This window comes from Triturus cristatus, chromosome 11 (genome assembly GCF_964204655.1).
Source record: "Triturus cristatus chromosome 11, aTriCri1.1, whole genome shotgun sequence".
Lineage (NCBI taxonomy): Eukaryota > Metazoa > Chordata > Amphibia > Caudata > Salamandridae > Triturus > Triturus cristatus.
The window spans coordinates 287,447,996-287,475,556 of record NC_140594.1 but is presented as its reverse complement, the minus strand read 5'-3'; positions in this window follow the sequence as shown (position 1 = coordinate 287,475,556).

Below are 27,561 nucleotides of genomic sequence, written 5' to 3'. Positions count from 1 at the left end.
TCCATCCGACGTCCGTCACGATCCGGAGGCGAGGTGATAGAAGATGCCGGATTTTTCGCCTTACGTTGCGCTGCCTGCGTAACGACCGACTCAGGTTTAGCCTGACCCGTGAGGCATGCTGGGGTTCCTATCGGTGCCTTATATTTCTTTTCCAATCGAGGCACCTGAGCTGGCAAGGTATTCGGTGTTTGCATTAATTTCTTGCCTTCTTCCCAAATAAACTCAACTATGGGAATAGCATGAGTCTGTTTGTAGGGTTGATTCTTGAAATCATAAAGGAAGCAATCTTCCTCCCTGCGCTCCGTTGTTAACTTAAAACGGTGTGATGCCCTTTCCATCAGTTGGTGAAAATTGGCTATGTCCACTGGAGGTGAATCCCCTGTTACTATTTGTGAGGGGGATGGTGTTTGTGCCTGGTAATTGTCCCACTCCGCCATATCATCATCATTGTCATCTACATCCCCATCATCATCTGGGATTTCACCCTCTTCTGGGTCCTGAGGGCCTTCCTCTACAGGCTCATAATGAGGCAACACCCTTTCCGGAACCTGTCGTGGAGGTACAGGCGGCATCTGTGGAGCAGGATTTACAATAGGTACCGGTGGAATAATTGCTGGAATCACCGGGGTTGACGGAACCTCTGAACGTTGAGGGGATAGAGGGAACCGTTGGTTGTAGTCGTCCAACATGCGTTGGAGATTAGTAATGAGCGACAGAGGAAGAGTCGCCGTTTTATGCTTCGGAGGGGCCTGGTGTATAAATACCGGATCCTCATCCTCACTACTGACATCCTGGCACTTAATAACCAAGTCGGATGGACTTTGTGCCGTTCCGAAAGACTCCGGTAACCCCTCGGATTCCTGATCCGAATCTGTAGCAAATAATGGTGAGGGAGGCTGTGCAACTCCCAAAGGAATATTATGTTCCTGGCTCTCCAAGCCCACAGTAGGAGGTAATGGTGTCCAAGAAACTCCTTCCCTTCTTGTTTTCTGGGTAGTCGCCACACCGCGTATTCGTACCCTTACGAATGTCTGTGGGGATGTACTCGTCGACGGAGCCGTCGTCGAAGGAATGATGGTCGACGGAATTATCGTCGACGACGTCTGTGGCAACAAGATTGCCGTCGTCGGATTCGCCGTCGACGGGGTCGCCGTCGACGAGGTCGCCGTCGACGGAGCCGCCGTCGACGGAGCCACCGTCGACGGAGCCGCTGCCGACGGAGCCGTCGTCGAGGTCTTCGTAGACAAGGCTTTCGTCGACGGAACCACCGTCGACAGTGTCGTCGTCGGGATCTTCTTTTTCTTCGCCGACGGAATGGGCGTCGACGAGCTCGACGACGTCTTCGTCGACGACACAGTCTTCGTCGACGGAACCTTTACCTTCTTCGTCGACGTCGAAGTAATGGGCACAACAGAAGTCACTGCCCTTGAAGAAGTGATGGTAATCGTCGACGAGGATAACGTCGACATAACGCTCGTCGACGACGAAGCAGCTGACGTCGTCGTCGGGGTCACCGTCGACGAGGTAGAAACAGCAGATCTCGTCGTCGGGAGCATCGTCGACGAGGCTGACAAAGTTTTCCCCGAGGAATAGGAAGTAGACGCCTCAGCAGCCTGAGAACAGTGTCCCATAGGCGACAAAGCAGTAGGTGAAACCACAAGGGTGGCAGTTGTCAGAGGCAAAGCCAGCTTCTTTTTCTTCAGGAAAGGAGATGGTAACTCCTGCACACTACTGCGCTTAGAGGCTGGTTGAGAACGACCAGAAAAGAGACTTTCCACATCAGAGGGAGAGTTATCCTTGTCCTTCAGTCTCTGTAGCCATAAAAGCAGGCGGCCTTCTCTGTCCTTTAGAGTTTTTGTAGAAAAAGTTCTACAAAACTTACATTTTGCCACCTCATGGTCAGGATATAAACAGTAAATACACTTACTGTGTGGGTCCTCAGAGAACAAACGCAGTTTTCCACATGAAGAGCATGGTCTAAACAAAGATTTCTTACTAGAAGACATCCTCACTGACAAAACTGAGCAGAGCTCAGGGAGACTCCCTGTCACACGACGTGCGGTAGAAAATCTGAGGTGAGAAGCTCTGAGGAGAAGGTTCTAGAGAGGGGCTGACGCCTGATTGGCTGGAGTTCGGACTTACATAATGACAGAGATAGACTACAAAGGTCTTTTGTCTCTCTCCATTGTATTCCTATGGAGTTTTTCTCTTATAGGTACACTATGTGTGTTTTACACCTATATGCACTAATTATATGATTACTTATGTATATATTTTACTACATATATATATGTATATATTGCTATTTTATTTACCGTGGGACTCCCACTCCGACGACGGGGAATATTCAAGCATGTGAATCTATGAAAGACACCCTAATACTGGAGAAATAACGTTAAAAAAAAAAAACAACATTGAACAGGAAGCAATTCATTGGTCACAAGGAGAAGGCATGCAGGCCTATAGGGAAAGCACACTGGCTGGATCCACAAAATGGCAGTCAGCCACATGGTTACAACAAGAAGCTGGAGGCTTAGAACAAAGAGAGTATGCAGGCCTATGGCAAAAGCACACTGACTGCCTACACAACATTGCTGCCAGCCACATGGTCACAACAAGAAGCTGGAGGCCTACAACAAAGAATGCATGCAGGTCTATGGCAATAGCACACTGGCTGCCTACACAAAATGGCTGCCAGCCAGATGGTAACAGGAGGCAGGAGGCCTGTAAAACAATCAAACAGCATTAGCAGGCCTAGGCCGGGACAGTGCACTGACTATAAAAAAATGGCCCCTGGCCAGTGGCCACATGGCATCTGGAACAAAGGCAAATATTGGCCTATGGCAAACACACACACTGGCCAGACAAAAGAGGAATGGTAAAACAGAGAAAAATCATTAATTCAGCAATGCCAAAAACTACAATTATTGGGCTAGAAAAAGTCTACAACAATACACATCCTTCAAAGCCATTACCCCACCTGGTCCTGACTCCTATACACTGTTTGCATGGAGAAAAAACATTAAGTACCACAAAAAAGTACATTTTGTATTTCAATCCATGGCCTTAATGCTGTAAACACCACATAAACTGCTGTTTCATACACCCATGACTAGCACTGGGCATGCTGGCTGGAAGACCAATTGGCAGACTACTAGGCCACATTTCAATAAAAATTTCAAATGTACTAAAAAAACATGTAGAAAATGTAGCAAACTGTGAAACATCTTTCCTTTACGAAAGAAGGAAAATGAAATGCAAAGAAATCAGTAGGCTTACTGAATCAACAGGCTACCTACCACAATATCTTTTAAAAATTGATTAAAAGTACAAATAAATCCAGGTCCATGGCCATCATCAAACAAACACCAGTTTTTCAACTTACTTGTGAAATCTCAAATTCAAAGCCCTTAAATCCAATGGGATATGCAGCAGACACAAAGAGTGATCCTTCCAGCTTCAAATCCGAATGAAAAGTGACCAAAGATGGACAAAGCACTGGGAGGAGCCTGCTGGACAGAAACGGGACGGTGGAGACTCTAGGGCACTTCCTTCCAGTTGAAAAACAAGTAAAAAAAGAAACAACGAACAAAACGACTCATCGCACTGCCAAATGTCAATTTAAGGAGGTTTGTAACTCCAAATCAAGACATGGTTGGATATCTTTATTCGATGTCAATAGTGTCCACTGTCTGTTGAGTATATTGTATACCTTATTTGCCATCGGATGATCGTCAGTTACTACCCTCGCTGTAGGAATCTGTTTCTTAAACTTACGTCCTGTCTCAGCCAGCATATCACGGCGACCTATTACTGGCTTTGTTATTTATCTGTTCATCATATCCACATGCCCTGTATCTGTCTTTGATATCTCATAAAGTTGTTTTGTACTCCAATTCAACACCGCAATTATTTCTTGCCCTTGACATCTTGCCGTCTGATATGGAGTATATTTGATCTAAGGATGAGCTTGAGGCATGCAGGAGGGAGTTACATGATCTCTTTGTACGATGCATCCTACCTTGTTTCCTATCTTCACATGTATACCGTTCCAAATCCAGAAAGAAGTGTTTAACTGTATTCACAGGTAAATTTCATGTACTGCATAATCAGGTTAAATTACTCAACAAATTCAGGTAATTGTGTCATTTCTCCTGTCCATATCATAAGACAATCATCAATATATCATCCGCAGTAATAAAGTACTGGGAGTACCATTAGACCTTTACCTGGAAGGATCAGAGAGCATTTTAGAGCCTTGAAAACACAGGATGTAAGATACCCCCTAGCTATGCATGCAAAAGACTGTGAGGCCCAGTAGGCGCACTTCACCTTCAAATTTCACGGCACAGATATGGTCAGTAATGATGTGAGGTGGTAATTGCGAACTAAAACTGAGACAGTGTGAGGCAAGGTGGATTATGTGATTACACTCTGTAAACAAAAGGCTCAACATTTATCAAAAGATGCAATACTGTCCAGTGACAGAGGCTAACGTTACAACTTAGAATGACAGTAATCTGCATATAGATTTATAACATGATACACTGCATAAGGCATGGATATTATGGAACGAATGCCTTTAGATGAGGGGACATTGTGTCTATATTATTGACTTGGAGCAAGGTGCAACACAGAGTCATAGATTTAGAGCACATGTTAAGATGGCCGTAACATCTTGCCAGGATTAGTGACTTGAACATGGACAATTTAATTAATGCAATATGAAGACTTCTGTATGGTGTAACATAGACGTACTTTAATTATATGGGTTGACTAATAGACCTGACTGCACAGGTATTTATTTTTGTGATATAGTTGTGACACATATACTTGAATACTAACATATTTAAAGATGTCACACGATTGTAGTAAGGAGTGATGCAAGGCACCAGGTGATTACTATTATGCTGTCTTAATGGTTTCACATGACTCTAGGTAAAGATATAAAATACTATAGAAACAAAGACGGCGCTGCACACGAACGTTGCCACTAAGAGATGCCCGGTGAACTCTCCTTCTGCTACCTGATACATATGTTAAGATTGGATCACGCTGTTTGCCAGTTAGAGATATACTTTGTGAAGGAGTGTCCGTGTAGGATCTACTGGACATGATATGTAAGGCAATAATATAGCTGAGTGTTATGTGAGTTGGATTACAATGAGCGTTAATTTTAGACATACTTGGCAAACGATGTCCTTGAAGGACGTCTTGGACACGCTGTGTAGGGCACTAATTATAGCTGAATACTATGTGAATTGGGACGTTTGTTTTAGATGCGGACGTATAAAAGTTGCTAGATTTGTTTTTATCTACTGTAAATGAGAGGTGTCCATTCAAGATATGAATTGGAAACATTGTAGTGGGCACCTAATCAGTTGAGTGCTTTGTGATGACTATATCTAGAATGTTCAGGCTACAAGTGAAACGACCACATATAATGCAGTAGTGGTCAGGAATACAGGAGGTATAATTTTTTATTAAAATAACACAGGATTGTTTTTGTGTTCCGAATACGAGAATTGAAGAGTGGAGCACAGTTAGCCAGTGTATAGAATACTGACGCAAGGTTTTTTGGTTTTCTATAGGTACATATTTTAATTCTTGTTGCTACTGGTTGACATATGACGCTTGGGTAAGGTTAGCACTCTCTATGGATGAGACGATAATATTAAACTAAGGGTATGGAATAGAGTGAGTACCGTTATTTTGGTGGTTGACTTGGTGACTGTTTTTAATCACTGCAGATAAGAGAGACTGTGGCTGGACACAGGAATGTATGTGATTAATGTTTTCACTGAGCTAATTACAGCTCTTCTACTTTAGACATGGGCATGTTTTCTAAGAATCTGATCTCTTTCAGATTGCTATCATACAAATACCGATTTCATTTAGTGAATGTTTTAATTACACTGTGGCATGCCTGGTCTCTCTACACATCTGATTCTGGTATGTTCGTTTTTGCACCCAGTATGCTGATGCTGAGAAGAATTATTCACACATGGGTAATATGAGGTTGGGTTACCAGGACGATGGGTTGAATTTGTGATATTTTGGTATATCTTATTTGTCGGTAGCCCTGAGGAAGTCAGAGGTGAATTCTTTACCACAACGAAACACGTGTTGGCTACTGGCTACTTGTATGAATATTGCATCTCACAAGATTGAATAAAGAAAAAAAACTGCATATTATGGACAACTATGAGATTGGATATTTATTGAACTTTCGATGCTCAGTAAATTGTGTACATGTTTACAGGGAATTTTCCCAATTAGAAAGATGTGGCGACTGCCTTCTTCCTTTGAAGCACTGATCTGATATGTATCCCTTTTGAAATATTGGGCACAACACATCATTGGGGCATCGATACAACCGTGCCACCAATCTGTTTCAAAGTTGATCTTAATTAGGAGGTAACGTCCTCGCTCAGTAGTAAGCGCACAATTCGTGTTTCCCAGAAAGCATTACACTCTCTGCATGTCAGGCATTATTTCCTTGGCTTCCATGAACTCATCTACGTTTTGGTGAGTGGCCCCAATGTATCCAAAAGCTTATCCCTGCATGCCTTCCAGATACTGTTGATCCTACCTTGGGATCCTCAATAAACTTGCCTACAAAGGTGACTATCTTATCGTCAATATCCGGTGTCAGTGTGACTTTACCATTAAGATGGTTGTGGGCATTCTGCCGTAAGGTGGCCTCTAACTTTTTAGCCCATGGGCTTGTGAATTCTAATAGCCACATATTTGGCTAGATTCGCTGCTGGAAACCTCCCCACTGAGCGCGTTTGATAGATGTTGTCCAGGTCCAAAGGGCAACAACCGTTACACTGCATTCATTACAACGCATGCTTTTATCCCGCATGCCGTTGCCAGGAAAATGGCTTGCTGTAGAGGGTAGAAGGTGTTGGATTTAACTTCAACACCTTCCGTACTGTTGCACAGACTGGAGTTGGAATAGTAAATTATACTATTCCAACAACCAGCGCACCCATGACAGCAAGTCGGGGTAAAGAATTGTGTTGCAACGGCATGCTGGGTAAAAGCATGCGTTGTAACGTCATACAACCGGGTCCAACACACTCTCTAATCCATTCAACCCGCTGCTTCTCTGTGAGTGGAGTTGTCCAATCTGGGACGCTTGCGACCACCCTCCGGGCTCTATGGTCTACTGAGCCCTGAGTCGTTATCCGAGTCATCTTGGTCAGGGTCACCATACTGTTTACTATCTCCATCCTTCGGGAGAAGCAGCCTATCATCATCAATGGGGGTAAAGCCAGATTGCATAGGGTCTCAGAGATCTGCAGGGGCGGGGTCTCAGCATTTTAGGAATGCTAGTCTGAGTCTGCTGAAGGCATTGGAAGCGGGGAGACTGCTGTTTTAGATTAGGGGTTGGCCTTTGGAGCCTCCTCAGGTTCAAGGGGCCATCGGGGGCTCTGGTCTTCTGCCAGCGGGTTTCATGCATGCAGCTATTAACATTATTTGCTTGCTCAAGGGCTCCAAGGCATGGGACACTGCCCTTTGGAGAGCCATGTTCACCGCCTCAATGAGTTCCTCATCTAGAGAAATAGGCAACATGCCTTACATGACCTCAGAAAAACTACCCTCACCCCTAATTCTTGCTATTGTTAGATTAGAGACAATACAGTAATATTTTTGACTGACAATAAAAAGGGCAGTCCTGTTTACAGGGCCAACCCGTTGAAATGAAACACCCTTGAAATTTTACGGGCCAGGCAGGCCAGCAAGTCAGCAGCAGCAACTTCTAAATAATTCAGGAACTACCACGAGGACCTAGCGCACTAGCGCCTAGTCCAGAAATACCAAATATATCCTGAAGGGGAATAATCTAGGCATAAACACTTGAAACGAGAAAGAGCCTAAGGGCGGGATCATTCTATATCTGTCAAATACAAGCGAGACGTGAGATGAGAGCGTCTCGTACCTCAACAGTGCCCCTTAGAGCTGGCTGGTAATCACAGCTAACTAGAGCTGCAATTACGTGAAGGCCGCAGATGGAATGGCCACAGCATGGGGAAAGCCCATAAAATGCCATAAAAATGCTCCAACAAGCACGTAAAAAGAGGACTGCTGCGCTCCGACAGAAAGCCCACAGCAAACCCCAACTGCGTACAGAGATCGTCGGGCCAACCGAACTCATAATTCAGATGTCGGTGAATAAATTAACTGTAAAAATTACAGTGTAAACAAAGTAAACTATTTGAATAAACTACAACTAAATAAGGCATTGATGTCGCAACACTAGTAAGAACATTCTCAAGGAAAAAGCAATTAACTAGTTAGTGAGCAGCAAATTAAGAGTAGTCCTTATGTGGTGCTGGTCGACTTTATGCTTGCACTCATGAAGTTGTAGTCCTTCACTTGGATGTTATTTTTATACTGTTTGTTGGGCTGCTGAGCTAAATAAATAGAAAAACGTTGAGCATAATCCGAGCCTCCAGTCTCGACATAAAATTATGTACATCAAATAATCCATGATCATTGCCTGGCAGACGGCCATGTTATCACCAAAAGCACATCACATTTCTGATGTTTTGTATATGATCTCTATTTCTCCTATGTTTCTTCACAATCTTTTCACTGCCTCTATTTTTGTGTTTATCTGACTATTTATCTCTCTCTCTCTCTCTCCTACTCTGTTTATCTCTGCTCATTTATCTGCCAGCGTCTATCATATTCCCTGCCTGCCTATAGATTTCTCCATCTTTCTTTCGTTTTTCACTATTCTATTCCATCCTTTGATTTCTAACTTTATGTTCTCTTCTCATATGTTCTCTCACCATCTGTATATATATATATATATATATATATATATATATATATATATATATATATATATATATATATATATATATATATAATCTACTGGCGGTCGCCAGTAGATAGTTATAGTTAGGACCGAGTTTCCATAGGAAATCTCAAAATTCAATTTTGAATAACTTAGGCGCCGATTGACGAATCCTCGTGAAATTTTCAAAACTAATGAAGCGCTCCGCTCCGCTCCTACCCTGAAAGTCTCGGGGTGATTCGTCAAGCGGGGGCCGAGAAAAAGGGGGGGTCCCAAAACGCGTTTTCCCCATGGATTTTTCCATAGGGACTTTAGTCGCAGCTACAGCCCGAACGGCTGAACAGAATTACGTGAAATTTGGCAGAGAGGTAGCCATAAGGTCCATGAAGTGCCTTTTGGAGGTTTGGTGTAAATCTGCTCAGTATTTCCAGAGAAAATAGCATTTAAATCAATATATATATCTGTACGCGCGCAGCGTGCGCGCTGGGTGCGCGCACCTTGCCGTGCGCGAGCGCAATTCTGATTGGTTGTTAGATCTTAGTAAACATTCGAATCGGTCGAAACCAGGAAGTGTCGGCCGCCATTTTGTCTCTCGCACTCTGAGGGGGTGAAAAACAAATGTGGAGAACGTGAAAAGGGATTAGGGTGGACAGTTCCTGACCCACTAGCCGTGGTCAGGGGGTCCCAGAAGGACCCCCAAGGGCAAACATTTTTTTTATTTTTTTTTCGCAAAATCGCCGAGTGCGCGCAACCTGCGCGCACCACCCAAACGGAAAAAATTCTGCGTGGTTCGCGCAGCGTGCGCGCACTCCGCGATTTTTCGAAAAAAAAAAAAAATGTATTTGGCCCTTGGGGGCGAAGCGCTCCGTGCCCACCGTGCGGCACGAACTGCGTAAACTGTGCGCGAGGTGCACGCACGGCACGAACTGCGTAAAGTGGGCGCGCGGTGCGCGAAGCGCACCGAGTGCCCACCGCGCGCGCACGGTGCGCGAAGCGCACTGTGCGCGCGCCGTGAAAAAGTTTTGTTTAAAAAAATATATTAATAAATACATAACTTAGCATTTAAGAAAACGTACAAATTCACTGAAAAAACCATAGGTTTCACACACGTTATAGTTAGGAATTAGCATTTAAAAAGCTTGCAAATTCACTTAAAAAAACCATAGGTGGGAGGAGCCTAGCGCGTGATCAAGATGGCCGCGTGAGCTCAGAGCTCCCGAGACCCTCGCTCCCTCCGGCAAATATCCTGTGAAGCATCCTGTTTTTAACACCTGGAATATTGGAGGCGAGCCGTTGCTGAGGTGATCGTCGCTGTCCGGACTGAAATCGCTCACCGGAGGCCGAAGTTGTGCCACATGGAAGTTTGCGGCCTACTCCCCGGAAGATGCCCGGGGCTTGCGCTGGCACAGTGCCCGAGCACTAATTGAACAACAGTGGCCGTGTGAGGGGCGAGCCATCGGGAGGACGGTGTCATCACTTTCGTTTTCGCTTTCGCTTTCCTGTTTTCATCGCGCCCTGGCCTGGGAGTGAGTTGCGCCGGTCACTTGTTGCATGGTCGTCTTCTCTGGATGGGCAAGGGGATTGTTTGCGCAGCAGATCACGATGTCGGCCAAATCGGAAGCCGAAAAACAGAAGCCCAAGAATACCAGGCGGGGAGGATACACCCAAACCAACAACATGGATCGTTATGCTCAGCAGAAGGGGTCACCGGGCGGATCAGGACGGCCACTGGAAGCCTTGAAAGATGGTTTGCCCCCCGCAACGGAACCAACCCTGCAGGATATCATGGGGGCCATCGAGGGGATGCAGTCCTCTATCGGGCAGCAATTCGAGACCCTGGCACATAAAGTGGACACAATCTCGATCGACGTCAACTTGATTCGGGCAGACCTGGGGAAAACTAATGAGCGGGTTCAATCCTTGGACCTTAAAACCTCTGGCCTCATGGGAGATGTCTCTGATCTGCAGCTGGAATTCCGTAACTTGAGGACCGCAAACGACCTCTTTGCCCGACGGCTGGAGGACTTTGAAGGCCGGGCACGGCGCAATAACGTGCGCATTATTGGGGTCCAGGAAAACTCGGAGGAACAGTCGGTGGACCTGTTCGTGGAGGACTTGGTGGTAAACCATCTGGCGCCCAAAGGCCTCAGTAAGTTCTTTACTGTTGAACGGGCCCACAGAGTCCCTGGTGGGAGGCCCAAGGTGGGGGCCCCTCCGAGACCGATTGTCGCCAGGATCTTTAATTTAAAGGACCGCGACGCCATTCTACAAGCATCACGAGTGTCCGGCCCGATGACTTTCCAGAACACCACAGTGAGTTTTTATCCGGACTTTACCCAGGTGGTGCAGAAGCAAAGGCAGAGCTTCCTGGCGGTTAAGAGAAGGCTAAGAGAGATGGGACTAAAGTACGCCATGCTCTTCCCGGCCAGGTTGCGTGTGGTGTATGAAGAGCGGACTTTCTTTTTTGAATCACCGGACATGGTCGGAGACTGGCTGGACACATTGCCCCAACGACGGACTAGCGGGGAACATGCCGGTGGAGCAGAAGGTGGCCGTGATGAACAAGAGTGAGGACTCGGGTGCTAGATCATTTTGATTTTTCCCAGGACAGAGACTCACAGTTTTCGGTTCCTCCGGGAGGGTGGTAGCCCGGGGGGCGGAGGGGGTATGAAGGGAGCTTTTTCCTCCTCTGGGGTTCTTTTTGTAGATTAGTCTTTGAATAGGGCGACAGGCACACTGCAAGTTGGGGGGGCTTTTTAAGCTTACGCAGGGGTGCAGGGTGGGGGGTGGAATGGGGTTGTTGAAGTGGTTGTTGTTGGTTTTTTGTTTTGCAAGGCGTAGTGATGCAAGCTTCTGTAGCTCGAGTGCGGTTCTACGGGGGGGTGGAGGTCTCCTTACATTTCGGGATGGGGGTAGGGGCTTAAAGATACTCAGTTGGAATGTTAATGGCTTAGGGGATCGTATTAAGCGAGGGATTGTCCTGCAATTTCTGAAGAGATGCTCCCCTGATATAGTTTTATTGCAAGAGATGCACTTGATAGGTAACACGTGCTCCGCACTCAACAGGAAGGGCTACAAATTCGTTGCACACTCGGGGTTTTCCTCGGGCTCTAGAGGGGCTGGAATACTTGTCAGGGCCTCGCTGCCGTTTGAGGTTGACTCCACCACTGTTGATGATAGGGGGCGATTTGCGGCTGTGGCGGGGAGGTGGGATGGCAGGACGCTGGTCCTGGTTTCGGTTTATGTCCCTCCTGCGCTGCAGCCCTCCACATTTGCGGACCTGGGGAGGGCTCTGTTGGATCTCCCAGAGGGAATGTTGGTGGTGGGTGGTGACTTTAATGCGGTTGGCTCCGGATTGCTTGATAGACACCCGCCAAGAAGCTCTGGGGGGGGGGGCAGAAATGGCTTTCAGACTTTGTGGATACCCTTGGTCTGGTTGACTGTTGGAGACTGCTGCATCCCACTCAGCGGCAGTACACTTTCCACTCCGGGGCGCATGGCAGTCTCTCTAGAATTGATTATGTGCTTACCTTGGCTGCACACGCCTCCTTTGTGTCCGAGGCTGGGCACATGGCTAGGGGTATTTCTGACCATTCGCCGGTGTGGATCTGTATGGATGTTGGCAGAGGAGTGGGGGGCAGGGTGGCTCCGATTAACCCCTGATATCTCCGTGACCCTAGGACTCGTAGCGCGGTGCTGAAGGCGGTTGATCTCTACTTCCAGGAAAATCTAGGCTCGGTCACGTCTGCGGTGTCTTTGTGGGAAGCGTTTAAAACTGTGCTGAGAGGAGAGTTCCTTTCCTTGATAGCGGCAGCCAAACGTCGGAGGGATGCGGAGGTCGCTCATATCGAGGCGGAGATAGCGGCTCTAGAGTTGGTTTTGGAGGAGGAGGTTACGGCAGCAACGCTGCATAAATTGAGCCTTAAGCAGTCGGAGTATAAGGCCCTGGTGACGAATGCGGCCAAAGCCCTGAGTAGGGAGCAGCAGGGGCGACTGTACGATGTTGGGGACAAGGCCGGGAAATTAATAGCGTGGCTGGATAAAAAAGAGCGGGTCAATCGTGTGGTGCCGGAACTAGTAACAGAGGGTGGCGTTATTGTCACTGAGCCGGATGGCATAGTCCAGTGCTTCGCAGATTATTTCCGCACGGTCTATACCTCTGTGTCGGACAGGCCGGTGGAGGACTCGTGTGAACTTCTGCGCGATCTGGCTCTACCTTGCCTCTCTGACATAGACAGGGAAGATCTAGACGGTGACATCACAGCTGACGAAGTCGCGGGTGCTATCCGTTCACTGCGCCCGGGCAAGGCCTCGGGCCCGAATGGCCTGCCAATTGAGTTCTATAAACTCCGGCCGGACAAGATCGCTCCACATCTGCGAGCTATGTTTGTAGAGGCGCGGGAGACGGGATGCCTTCCATTCGACCAACGCCTGGCGACAATTGTGGTCATACACAAAGATGGCAAGCCCAGGAATAAATGCAGCTCATATGGGCCGATTTCGCTACTTAATGCCGAGCCGAAAATCCTCGCTAAAATACTGGCCAACCGTTTGATCAGGGTGATCGGGGACCTGATCCACCCGGACCAATCCGGTTTCATCCCGCACCGTAACACTGCGTTGAACCTTAGGCGCATCCACGGCGTGCTCGCAAGGACGGGGACGCTGCGGGAGTCGACCATTGTGGCTGCACTTGACGCCACGATGGCTTTTGACACGGTAGAGTGGGCATATCTGTGGGCTGCACTTGCAAAATTCGGCTTTGGACCTGGCTTTGTTGGCTGGGTGAGACTACTGTATGAAGGACCCTTGGCTAAAGTCGCAGTCAATGGTAGGGCGTCCTGTCCGTTCAGGCTGGGGAGGGGCACCAGGCAGGGTTGTCCCCTGTCGCCGTTGTTGTTTGCTCTCGCTCTTGAACCGCTGGCGGCATGGATACGATGGCACCCGGACATAAGGGGGATCCGATGGTCACCAGATCATGAGGACCGCATTTCTCTTTATGCCGACGACATTTTGCTATACCTCACTTCACCCAGGAAGTCTCTCATAGTAGTCTGTGACATTTTGACTTCTTTTGGTAGGAACTCGGGTCTCACCATTAACTGGGGGAAGTCGTATCTGTATGCCCTGAGTGGAGACGTCCCTGTTCTCCCGCGGAATTGCTCGATCCAGATCGCCCGGGAGGGCTTTCTGTATCTAGGGATCTATATCTCCACCGATCCAATTGTTCGATATGAGAGAAACCTGCTCCCTCCATTGACGCGCCTGCGGCGGGATGTGGCGGGCTGGCGGCGGTTGCCGCTTTCCCTCCTTGGCCGTGCCGCGCTGTTCAAAATGATGTCTCTTCCCCGTTTTCTCTATACCCTGCAGAATACCCTGGAGCTGGTCCCGGCCAGCTATTTTCGGGAGGTCGAGAGCCTCCAGCGCTCGTTGCTGTGGGATGGCCGACCGCGTATAGCTATTGCAAAGCTGACCCTTCCGTGGTACGATGGGGGTATTGCGCTTCCTGACATTAGAAGATACTATTGGGCCTCTCAGTTGAGTGCGATCAACCATGGAGTCTACGGTCCGGCGCTGAGCCCCGGCTTCGCTATGGACCGGTGGTTGCTGCGCGGGGGTAATTACTTTAGAGCACTCTACTCCAGGTCAACGGATGGGTCCCTCACGGGGCCAACCAAGGTGGCGGTGCACGTGTGGAAGGCTGTTACGAACTCGCTGGGTTGGAAGGACAGGCTTACCCTCGCTACTCCGCTGTTTGACTCCGATATGTTGGGGAAACTTTGGCACACAAAGGGATTCGAGAAATGGGACCTGATCGGGATATCCAGGGTGGGGGACCTGCTGGTTAAGGGACGAGTTAAATCGTTCGACGAGCTACGAACGGAGTACGATCTGGAGGGTACGGAATATTTCCGGTATACACAGGTACGCCATGCTCTGCGGTCCGTCCTCGTCGAGGGGGAGACTGTGCCTGAGTCCTCTCCCTTGGAGGATCGGATCCTGGATGGCCATATGCCGGAGAGTACAATCTCCTTAATTTACAAGAAGCTTGTTAATGTCCGGACTGACCTCCTCCTAGGGGTGCGTGATCAGTGGACTAGGGACGGCCTTGAACTGGATGATGAGGACTGGCAGTATGCCATCTCCTCTCCTAAGGAGGTCGCGATCCCGGCACGACTAAGGCTGGTCCAGCTTAAGATACTTCATAGAGTCTATGTCACAGGGCCCCGACTGATTCATATGGGTTTCTCCGAGGATGGCTTATGTAAGAGGGGCTGTGGGATGGTGGGCACCTTCCTACATATCATATGGGAATGTGGTGTGATCGCGGAGTTCTAGAAGCAAATTCATGTTGTGATGCAGGAGGTCACGGGTATTGCACTGCTGCCAGAGGCACGGCGCTGTCTTTTGAATGTCTGAGGTCCTACTGACTATGATGCGGCGCAGACTCAATGGGTGACCCTAGGAAATATGGTGGCGGAGCGTGATATTGCGCGACTGTGGGGTTCTCAGAGACCTCCCGCTATGGAAGCATGGATGGAAAATATGGACTGGAGCATGTTTAGGGAGAAAACGGTGTATAGTGCCCGGGGGTGGCCTAAGAAATGGCATAAGATATGGGGACGATGGAACCAGTATAGGGGTGATATATGTCTGCCCCCGGCCACTGAACCGTTAGAGGAGCAACTTTCCCCCTAGCTTCACTTCCAACTTGGGATTTTCATGATGACTATATGCTAGAATGTTAGCGCCTCTGCTTCTCCCTCATCCACCCGACCGGTGGCTTTGTTCTGATTTTGGGAATGGGGCCGCGCCCCCATCGGGAACTGGCACGAGTTTATTGTGTATACTGCCTTGCTTGTGTTATTTACTTTAGGTTGTTTTAAAAAAAGGAACCTTTGTTTTTTCCTGTACCAGAGCTATGGACACTTCCATGTGTTGTACTTAATCGGCTGCCGAACCTCCGGGATGTCGGCTGAATAGCTGTGTTCCAGACTGACATAAATAAAGGTTTTTATAAAAAAATAAAAAAAACATAGGTTTCACACATGTTATAGTTAGCTGGGCATTTCCCTCGTAAAAAACCAATGAAATTCCCCCGTTATAGTTAGTGCAGGCAACTATAACTCACGCGACCGCAATCCGCTGCTGATGACGTCAGATATTACATCACTGATGACATATGTGTCTTTCTGAAAAAAAAAAAAATGTAATATATGTATAGCTAAAGATGAATGGAAGAAGACATGGGTAAATAAGTGTCTAAATACAGTGATGTAATATCTGACGTCATCAGCAGCGGATTGCGGTTGCGTGAGTTATAGTTGCCTGCACTAACTATAACGGGGGAATTTCATTGGTTTTTTACGAGGGAAATGCCCAGCTAACTATAACATGTGTGAAACCTATGGTTTTTTAAGTGAATATATATATATATATATATATATATATCAATAAAGTTTTCAGCTCCAGTAAGCAAAACACGCACTCAGAAAGGTACAGCTCGTTGGCGATTTATTCACAAGGTAACGCTACGCGTTTCAGCACAGAAGTGCCTTGATCACACGTTAAACCTTCTACCAATCAGAAACATCTTATGTACAAACACCAGGACTGGTCAATTGAAAACAACATAGTGGAAGGACACTCGCAAGAGAAATAATGATTCGGCCATATTGAAATGGTTCCTTTCCATTGAATCCCTATTGCATCATAGAGATATGTAATACAGAACAATGGGTCCGATAATTCAAGTGAAACATCCGGACTACATCTGATATGAAAAATACAAAAAATACAAGAATAACAAGATATGCGCATACTAAGTAATATCGCATATATGCATCAGAAACAACATTATACTCGGTCTAGTGCCCGAAAGGAATCAGTATCTGTAATACAAAAATTGATCAAGCCCAATGGCGAGTAACTAACGTGTCCAATATCAATAAGGTGATCCCGATGGGTGTGACTAGGGATGTTCCAACATGGTAATTAGAGTGCATCTAGATCCAAGGATCAAGATAATTTCCAACGAAAAAAGGGAGGAAAAAAGGGGGGGTAAAAATAACAAAAGTGACAAAGTGTATCTTAGCTTTATCGTGGTGAGGTGATAGTCTTCTATTCAGTTCAGAATGTGAAGATCAGTGCAGTGCTCAGGTTTTCTAAGGAGTGACGTGCCCCCGGCTGACTCCTAGAAAGAAGTGACAAAAACATTGATTAAAATGGATTAAAAACAATATCATTAGTTAATAATTAGCAAGAACAATCAGAAAACAATCAAGCATCAGGAAATGAAGGTTTACCCTGGACAACTATGGACAATAACTGGATGAATTAATCAGTATGTAGATGGGTTGCAAGTTCCTCGTCCAAATTGTGCCCCCCAGGGAATTTGGTCTCTAATTCCAATATCCATTTAGATTCTCTAGTTCTGAGGGCAAGTTCTCGATTCCCTCCACGCCTACCCACATTGACCTGTTCAATCGCATAGTATCTCAATAGATCGCTATTTGATTGGTGTACATTTTGGAAATGTCTGGCAATGGGATATTTGGGGTCTTTGTTATAGATGGCTCTCAAGTGTTCCTGGACTCTCTTTTTGGCCATGCACGACGTGCTGCCCACATACTTTTTTTGACAAGGACATTCCAAAATGTAGATTACATAGGTGGAGCTACAAGTAAGAAATTGTCTGATCTGTTTTTTTGTTTGGGTCCCTGGTATTGCAAACTCTTTAACCATCACACTAGACCGGCAGGCCCTACAATGTCCACATGGATAAAATCCACTAAGTCCTTGGATATGTTGGCCCCTTTTATCAGTGATGTCACTTTTCACCAACATGTCCCTAAGGTTGCGACCTCTTCTGTATGTTATGAGTGGTCTATTGGTCAATTTTGGGCCTAAGATGGAATCTGATTTTAAAATTTTCCAATTATCGGCCACTATTTTTTGGACTTGTTTAGATTTTTGGTTGTAGGTAGTTATTATTCTAGGTGGTTGTGATGAGACAATGGGTTTAGGTGTAGGGTTCAGGGTCTCTGATCTCTGGATGATCGATGCTTTGGAAAGGGCTTTAGTCAGTACCCACTCAGGGTATCCCCTGTCCCGAAACCGTTGGAGTATGTTGCTACTCTCGTGTGTGTAATCTGTCTCTTTAGTGCAATTTCTTTTAGCTCTTAAGAGCTCCCCATAAGGGATGCTCCATTTGAGTGATTCAGGATGGGAGCTCAAGGCATGGAGAAGGCTGTTGCCAGCCGTGTCCTTTCTATGGAGTTTGGAAGTAAGTCTACCCTCTTGGATCGTGATGCTAGTGTCCAAGAAATCCACATGGTGTTCACTAATGTTGTATGTCAGAAGTATATTATAGCTGTTTTGGTTAAGCTTTGCAATGAAGCTAACAGCCTCTTCCATGGTGCCCTGCCAGATGACAAAAAGGTCATCAATGTATCTTGACCAAAATTGTACCTTTGTAAAATGCTCTTTGAGATCTTCATTAGACCTAATTTCTTCTTCCCACTTCCCCAAAAATAAATTCGCGAAGTTAGGAGAAAACGCCGAACCCATGGCAGCGCCACGGATTTGCTTAAAAAAGGTTCCGTCAAACATAAATATATTATTACGTAGACAGAGTTTCATCATCTCTATAAGCATAGCAGTATGGTCTCTAAATCCTATTTCACGATTTTTTAAAAAATAGTAACAAGCCTCCATACCCTGGGTATGATCAATAACAGTATAGAGGGCACTGACATCCATTGTGATAAGCATGGAACCTTCAGACAATGTAATGGTCTCAATTTTTTTCAGAAAGTCAGTAGTGTCCTTGATGAAGGAAGGGAGTTGGAAAACATATTCTTTCAGGAAGTGATCTACGTACACTGACAGATTTTCGTTGACACTTCCTATGGAAGATATGATGGGTCTACCTGGGGGTTCTAAGAGGTTTTTATGAACTTTAGGCAGTAGATAGAAAATAGGGAGTTTAGGAAAATCACGTTTAAGGAAGCAGAATTCATGCCAAGAAAGGAGCCCTTCAATTTGCCAATCATGAAGTCTATTCCATGTTTCCTCTATGCTAATATTGTATTCGTTGGAGTTGGATTTGATGTAAAAGACATCACCTTCAAGTTGTCTGAGGGCTTCTTTGACATAAAGATCTCTTCCCCAGAGAACAATATTGCCTCCCTTATCAGAGGGTCTGAGTATAACAGAGTTATCGTTTGCCAGTGATAGGATGAAGTCACAGTCATGTTTAGACAAATTTCTATTCCTGTTCTCTCTGTTGTATTTTTTATGTTTAAGCTTGGCAAGTTCTTTGCTCACTACTTCTTGGAAGGTATCTATAGGGTCATGTGGCATGATGGGGTAAAAGACTGATTTCGGTCTAAAGCTAGTACATGCAGCCCTATTCATATTTGTTTCCCTCACACCTACAATAGAATCATCAGGTTGACTATCAGATGATATACCCCCTAATACATACATATCTAGAAGAAGGTTTTGGTCATGAATATTAAGTTCAGGTGTATCTACTATTGCCATGGATTGAGGAGTATCTTTTATAGTTCTTAATGAATGCCATTTCTGGAGTTTTAGTTTCCTGCCGAATTTGTACAGGTCTATTCGGGTATCAGGATAACTGAACAGTTCACTGGGGCAAAAAGTCAATCCCAAGCAGAGAGTACGTTTTTCTTTTATAGTCAAAGTTCTAGACGATAAGTTTATGATTGTTTTATTTACCATGTCGTCATCCATGGTTAACGTCTTCGTCTGTAGCCGCCTCTTTTGGATCCCACCGGCTTTGTACTCTTTGCGTTTTCTCTGCTGGAACTTGAATCTTCTCTTCTGTGATCTGCTCTTCCTCTTGCTTGTCCTCTTGGTCTCCCACGAGTTGGTGTTTTCTGGGAGGACTGTTGTTGTTGGTATGATTCGGCTTCTTTTTTCCGTCTGGTCCGTAGAACCCTGAACTCTTCTAAAAAAGTCGCCGGTTTCTTAACAACTATTTCAGTCTCGGATGCAGTGCTGGCAGAATTTCTCGAGATATCTGAATCTGGTTCGCTGACCATGGCATTTGAAGAACATGCTTCCTCAGTGTCGTGTACATCAAGAATGATTCAAGTTCCAGCAGAGAAAACGCAAAGAGTACAAAGCCGGTGGGATCCAAAAGAGGCGGCTACAGATGAAGACGTTAACCATGGATGACGACATGGTAAATAAAACAATCATAAACTTATCGTCTAGAACTTTGACTATAAAAGAAAAACGTACTCTCTGCTTGGGATTGACTTTTTGCCCCAGTGAACTGTTCAGTTATCCTGATACCCGAATAGACCTGTACAAATTCGGCAGGAAACTAAAACTCCAGAAATGGCATTCATTAAGAACTATAAAAGATACTCCTCAATCCATGGCAATAGTAGATACACCTGAACTTAATATTCATGACCAAAACCTTCTTCTAGATATGTATGTATTAGGGGGTATATCATCTGATAGTCAACCTGATGATTCTATTGTAGGTGTGAGGGAAACAAATATGAATAGGGCTGCATGTACTAGCTTTAGACCGAAATCAGTCTTTTACCCCATCATGCCACATGACCCTATAGATACCTTCCAAGAAGTAGTGAGCAAAGAACTTGCCAAGCTTAAACATAAAAAATACAACAGAGAGAACAGGAATAGAAATTTGTCTAAACATGACTGTGACTTCATCCTATCACTGGCAAACGATAACTCTGTTATACTCAGACCCTCTGATAAGGGAGGCAATATTGTTCTCTGGGGAAGAGATCTTTATGTCAAAGAAGCCCTCAGACAACTTGAAGGTGATGTCTTTTACATCAAATCCAACTCCAACGAATACAATATTAGCATAGAGGAAACATGGAATAGACTTCATGATTGGCAAATTGAAGGGCTCCTTTCTTGGCATGAATTCTGCTTCCTTAAACGTGATTTTCCTAAACTCCCTATTTTCTATCTACTGCCTAAAGTTCATAAAAACCTCTTAGAACCCCCAGGCAGACCCATCATATCTTCCATAGGAAGTGTCAACGAAAATCTGTCAGTGTACGTAGATCACTTCCTGAAAGAATATGTTTTCCAACTCCCTTCCTTCATCAAGGACACTACTGACTTTCTGAAAAAAATTGAGACCATTACATTGTCTGAAGGTTCCATGCTTATCACAATGGATGTCAGTGCCCTCTATACTGTTATTGATCATACCCAGGGTATGGAGGCTTGTTACTATTTTTTTAAAAATCGTGAAATAGGATTTAGAGACCATACTGCTATGCTTATAGAGATGATGAAACTCTGTCTACGTAATAATATATTTATGTTTGACGGAACCTTTTTTAAGCAAATCCGTGGCGCTGCCATGGGTTCGGCGTTTTCTCCTAACTTCGCGAATTTATTTTTGGGGAAGTGGGAAGAAGAAATTAGGTCTAATGAAGATCTCAAAGAGCATTTTACAAAGGTACAATTTTGGTCAAGATACATTGATGACCTTTTTGTCATCTGGCAGGGCACCATGGAAGAGGCTGTTAGCTTCATTGCAAAGCTTAACCAAAACAGCTATAATATACTTCTGACATACAACATTAGTGAACACCATGTGGATTTCTTGGACACTAGCATCACGATCCAAGAGGGTAGACTTACTTCCAAACTCCATAGAAAGGACACGGCTGGCAACAGCCTTCTCCATGCCTTGAGCTCCCATCCTGAATCACTCAAATGGAGCATCCCTTATGGGGAGCTCTTAAGAGCTAAAAGAAATTGCACTAAAGAGACAGATTACACACACGAGAGTAGCAACATACTCCAACGGTTTCGGGACAGGGGATACCCTGAGTGGGTACTGACTAAAGCCCTTTCCAAAGCATCGATCATCCAGAGATCAGAGACCCTGAACCCTACACCTAAACCCATTGTCTCATCACAACCACCTAGAATAATAACTACCTACAACCAAAAATCTAAACAAGTCCAAAAAATAGTGGCCGATAATTGGAAAATTTTAAAATCAGATTCCATCTTAGGCCCAAAATTGACCAATAGACCACTCATAACATACAGAAGAGGTCGCAACCTTAGGGACATGTTGGTGAAAAGTGACATCACTGATAAAAGGGGCCAACATATCCAAGGACTTAGTGGATTTTATCCATGTGGACATTGTAGGGCCTGCCGGTCTAGTGTGATGGTTAAAGAGTTTGCAATACCAGGGACCCAAACAAAAAAACAGATCAGACAATTTCTTACTTGTAGCTCCACCTATGTAATCTACATTTTGGAATGTCCTTGTCAAAAAAAGTATGTGGGCAGCACGTCGTGCATGGCCAAAAAGAGAGTCCAGGAACACTTGAGAGCCATCTATAACAAAGACCCCAAATATCCCATTGCCAGACATTTCCAAAATGTACACCAATCAAATAGCGATCTATTGAGATACTATGCGATTGAACAGGTCAATGTGGGTAGGCGTGGAGGGAATCGAGAACTTGCCCTCAGAACTAGAGAATCTAAATGGATATTGGAATTAGAGACCAAATTCCCTGGGGGGCACAATTTGGACGAGGAACTTGCAACCCATCTACATACTGATTAATTCATCCAGTTATTGTCCATAGTTGTCCAGGGTAAACCTTCATTTCCTGATGCTTGATTGTTTTCTGATTGTTCTTGCTAATTATTAACTAATGATATTGTTTTTAATCCATTTTAATCAATGTTTTTGTCACTTCTTTCTAGGAGTCAGCCGGGGGCACGTCACTCCTTAGAAAACCTGAGCACTGCACTGATCTTCACATTCTGAACTGAATAGAAGACTATCACCTCACCACGATAAAGCTAAGATACACTTTGTCACTTTTGTTATTTTTACCCCCCCTTTTTTCCTCCCTTTTTTCGTTGGAAATTATCTTGATCCTTGGATCTAGATGCACTCTAATTACCATGTTGGAACATCCCTAGTCACACCCATCGGGATCACCTTATTGATATTGGACACGTTAGTTACTCGCCATTGGGCTTGATCAATTTTTGTATTACAGATACTGATTCCTTTCGGGCACTAGACCGAGTATAATGTTGTTTCTGATGCATATATGCGATATTACTTAGTATGCGCATATCTTGTTATTCTTGTATTTTTTGTATTTTTCATATCAGATGTAGTCCGGATGTTTCACTTGAATTATCGGACCCATTGTTCTGTATTACATATCTCTATGATGCAATAGGGATTCAATGGAAAGGAACCATTTCAATATGGCCGAATCATTATTTCTCTTGCGAGTGTCCTTCCACTATGTTGTTTTCAATTGACCAGTCCTGGTGTTTGTACATAAGATGTTTCTGATTGGTAGAAGGTTTAACGTGTGATCAAGGCACTTCTGTGCTGAAACGCGTAGCGTTACCTTGTGAATAAATCGCCAACGAGCTGTACCTTTCTGAGTGCGTGTTTTGCTTACTGGAGCTGAAAACTTTATTGAATCTAAACTCGGCGGTGGGATTGGCCGAGTACAACACGCCACCTGACTATGGGAGATGGATCCCGGAAACGAATCCTGTTGTGAAATGATGAAATATATATATATATATATATATATATATATATATATATATATATATATATATATATATATATATTTCTTCTATTCTGTCTCAGACTGTGTGCATCTACATGCCTGTCCCTACGCCTGCTTCTATTTGCCAATATTTTTCTACCTACCCTGCATCAGTGTCTTTAATTGCAATCTTTCTCTATCTGCCTCTTTTTCCTGCTGTCTCCATGTCTGTCTGCTTGTTTACATTTCGCTTGCACAGCACTTGCACTGTGCTTGAGAAATCTACTGTTTTTAATATAAACTTAAAAAGGTACTTACATCATGCCTCCTCTCTTTCCTGGCTTCTCACTGGTTCCTGTGCATGCCACTTACCTGTCCTCCATTTCTATTGGCTGTAGCATATTTTCCTGCATTTACCAATGCTTGTGCCTCGTCTGCTTTTCGTTTTTGGTTTCCCGCCGTCGAAATACTGTTAACATCCACTTTGGTGGAATTTATCACCCAGAGTTATTAAGTGATTTGCACGGGATGTTGCGCGGCGCCGCCAAGATCCGAACCAGGATCCCCAGCTCTCGAGCCAACAGCTCTGGCTGCTGCGTCACATCCTCTCCACTTACGTGTTATTTGTCAGGGAGTTCATTCCTTCTCCCGGACGATGATTGATGAAAACAACTCTTTATTCATTACATAGGTGAAACCAATGCATTACCAATGCTTGTTTTTGTCTGCAGTGTTTCCCTCCATCGTTTTCTGTCTGTTTCTGCTTCCCTCGTTTCCTCTATTTGCTTCTCTTTATCTTTCTGATTTTTTCCTACTGCATCTCTTCAACTGTCTGTTAATTATCATCTCACACTCCATCCATTCGCTCTTTTCCTGCCTCTGTCTACCTTAAACTCATTCGTAATTCCTGCCTCTATCACCCCTTTATTATGTCTGTATGGATCTCACTCACTTTCTCAGCCTCTCCACACTTCTATTTCTCAAACCATTCATGTATTTCTTAGATTCTCTATTGCAGTAATCTCTATCAATCTGCATCTATCTCCGCTTGCCTATGTATGCATTTGTTCCCCTTGTCAATTTCTCTTGCACGCCTTTCTCTCCATATAACTCTAATTTTTCTACCTGTGAGCCAGCATGCCTCTGCTGCCTCCCCCCTCTCTGCCTTTATTAACACTCCCCTTTCATTCTGTCTGTAGGTTTCACTCTCTCTCTTTCGGGCCATTACTGTACTCTCTCATTTGCTTCTATCGGACACCTTCATTTCCTGAGCTTCAGCCGTCTGAATTGGGAACCACCAAACAGTGGTGGCTGGCAATTACAGGGTGAGTGGGGCACAAATAAAATTAAACAAATTATAAACTTACCTAGACTCCACACCGGACTTCTTCTTTCTGCAACTGCAGCCCGGTCACCAAGAAACTCCCTTGATGAATCCATGACAGCAGCGCCCTGATTGGAGGGAGCGGCCTCACTTGGCACTCCACAGCGCTCTGGAGGCCTGCTCTTGCTCTAACCCAGCTGTCTTGAGACAGATGGGTAAGAAATGTTGAAAGTGTGTATGGGTGACTGGACATCGCAAGACGGCTGGCCAAAATGACATGTGCACTTTAAACAATGCACATACAGCCTACTCTCCTCCCTGCTGCTGTCCTCAGCAGGCCCGCCTCGTCCAAATGCTCTGTTCGAGAGGGGGATGAAAAATAAAATGGGAATGAATTACCATTTTATTTTTCATCTCTGAGGCTTTGGAGGTAAGTTAAGTGGGGCGCCACCCTTGCCTCCAAACCCTCAGCAGGTTTTCTGCGTGCTGAAAGGATTCAAATAAATCCACTTCATTCTTAAAAAGAAACTGGAAAACTAACTTCTGGTGGCAGCAACTTCAAAACGTATCAGAGATTGGGGATAACACTGCTATTCGGAAAAAACTAAAACTAAAAGGTCATTATCATCCCTAACAGAGGTGAAAAAGGCTATGCAGAAAGGGAAAGAGTTGGTCACTCATTTAGCACGCCTGATATATGAATGACTCAGGCAAACTCAGTGGACCTTTTAGAGTAATTGCCTGTAGAGACGTTGCTTCTTTTCTTGTAGCCTAGCCTTCCTTTGATTGCAGAGGAAGATTGTTTGTGCACTCAAGCATGTATCCTCCTAACTACTTTCTCCATCACATATCTCAGCCATTGCCTACACCAACCCTTTCTTTCAGGTATTCACAAGTCCTGTTTCTCACTTGGTGCTGTCGAAGTCCCGCGCATCCACAGGACTAGAGCGGGTGGGAGATCCTTCTCCTACATCGCAGCCAAGACCTGGAACAAACTCCTACTCCACATGAGACAAACCTCCACCCTGCAAGCCTTCAGGAAGAGCCTCAAGACCTGGCTCTTCGGGTGAGACGAAGCTGCACGAAACCCCCCTTCCCCCTCCCAGTGCCTTGAGACCCTCACGGTGAGTAGTGTGCTTCACAATCCCTGACTGATTGATATTAAAACAAACACTGCCTACAGCAAGCTCAAATCCACGAAGTATTTTATACCTTGCAAACATTCATACAGTTTGTCTTTATAAGTTCAAAACTGCCTCAATTTACAAACATGGGACACTTTTTCAGCTACCAGAGTCTTTAGGAGCTTATTGGTAGGGTGACCAACTGTCCGTAAATGTCACGGACCGTCCGTAATTTGGAACTCACGTCCGTTGTCCGTGGGGATCCCTTTTACAAGTGCCTTTTGTCCGTAATTTTGGCCATTGCCCCCTGCACTTTTCCCTGAATGAAGCCTTCACTCCCTGAAGGGGCCACCTTGCACTCCTCCTCGGAGCACAAGAGCAGTCCCACCCGCCCATTGTCATTCTGTATGCTGGCTGATGGTCACATACAGAATGACAATGGGCCAGTCTGGGCTGCAAAGCATGTGGTGGGCCTCCACCAGCCTGTGTCTAGGGCAGGGCATTCTGTCAGACAGAAGAAAGGTGCAAAAACGCCAATGCTGCTACATGAGAATCCAGTTCAAGAAAAGAAGCTGGTGAAAGAAGTTAATAAAAAGAAGGGGCTAGAGTTCTTTCACAGTCTCGCCATTTTAGAACTGATGCATTTTCAATATTATATTCAAGGAAGCCATTATTGCTGCTTTATTTTACGCAACTAACAACCATTGACAAAGCCAATAGTTCTGGCTTGTTGCAGGTGTAAAGTTACTTGTTGTGTTATATATCTGGATACAATGACAGAAGAGGCAAAATACCAGTCAGGCGGTACACTATCCTAAGCACAGATTTTTTGCTTAGGTGTTTTAAGCCACACCCTAAATAACATCAAACACCCCCTTAGGAGAGACCTCCTCCCAGTTTTTTCATCCCAATTAAAGATCTGGAAACAGCACCGTGTCACAGTCCCCTCATGGCCTGGCACTGTGCGTCATGCATGACTCATGACTCAGAATGCCTATGTGCAATGGGATAGTGAACATATTACCCCCATTGCTTTAGGAACTACAGCAAGGGTGAAATTCTTGATGGGCCTTTTCTGTCTGTAACTCTGCAGACAAAGGTTCAGCTCATAATTAATATGAAAAGGTGGGTGAGTGAGTAAGTGAAGGGATGGGTGGATAGCTGGATAGATTAGTGAAAGGGTGAATGGATGAATGAAAGGGTGAATGGATGGATAATGAGAGAAAGGATGGATGGATGAGAAAGTGGAAGGCTCGATGAGAGAAAAGGTAAAAAGAAGGATGTATGGGTGGAAGGGTAGATGGGTGGGTATAAGGGTGGATGGATGAGTGAAAGGATGGATGGATGAGTGAAAGGGTGGATGATGGGTGAGTGAATTTTGACCTCCTGTCCTGAATTTTTGTCCTGAACTTTGACCCTTTGGCCTGAATTTTTATACGCACTGTCCTGAATTTGCACCAATGCCAGTTGGTCACCCTACTTATTGGGTGTGCACCACCCCATCCCTCCCCCCCCCCCATTCACACTGTATTATGCTAGAAACAGAACGTATTTACTTTATTTATACTTTTATTTGCATTCTAGTTTCATTCCGTTCTGATAATCAGGCTGCCGTGCCACTGCTTAGTGTGCATGGCACACAATTGGCATCGAGTGACGGCAGTGCTGCCTTCCCTCTGCAGTAAAGTTAAGTGGGCATGTGAAAAGACCGGTTTC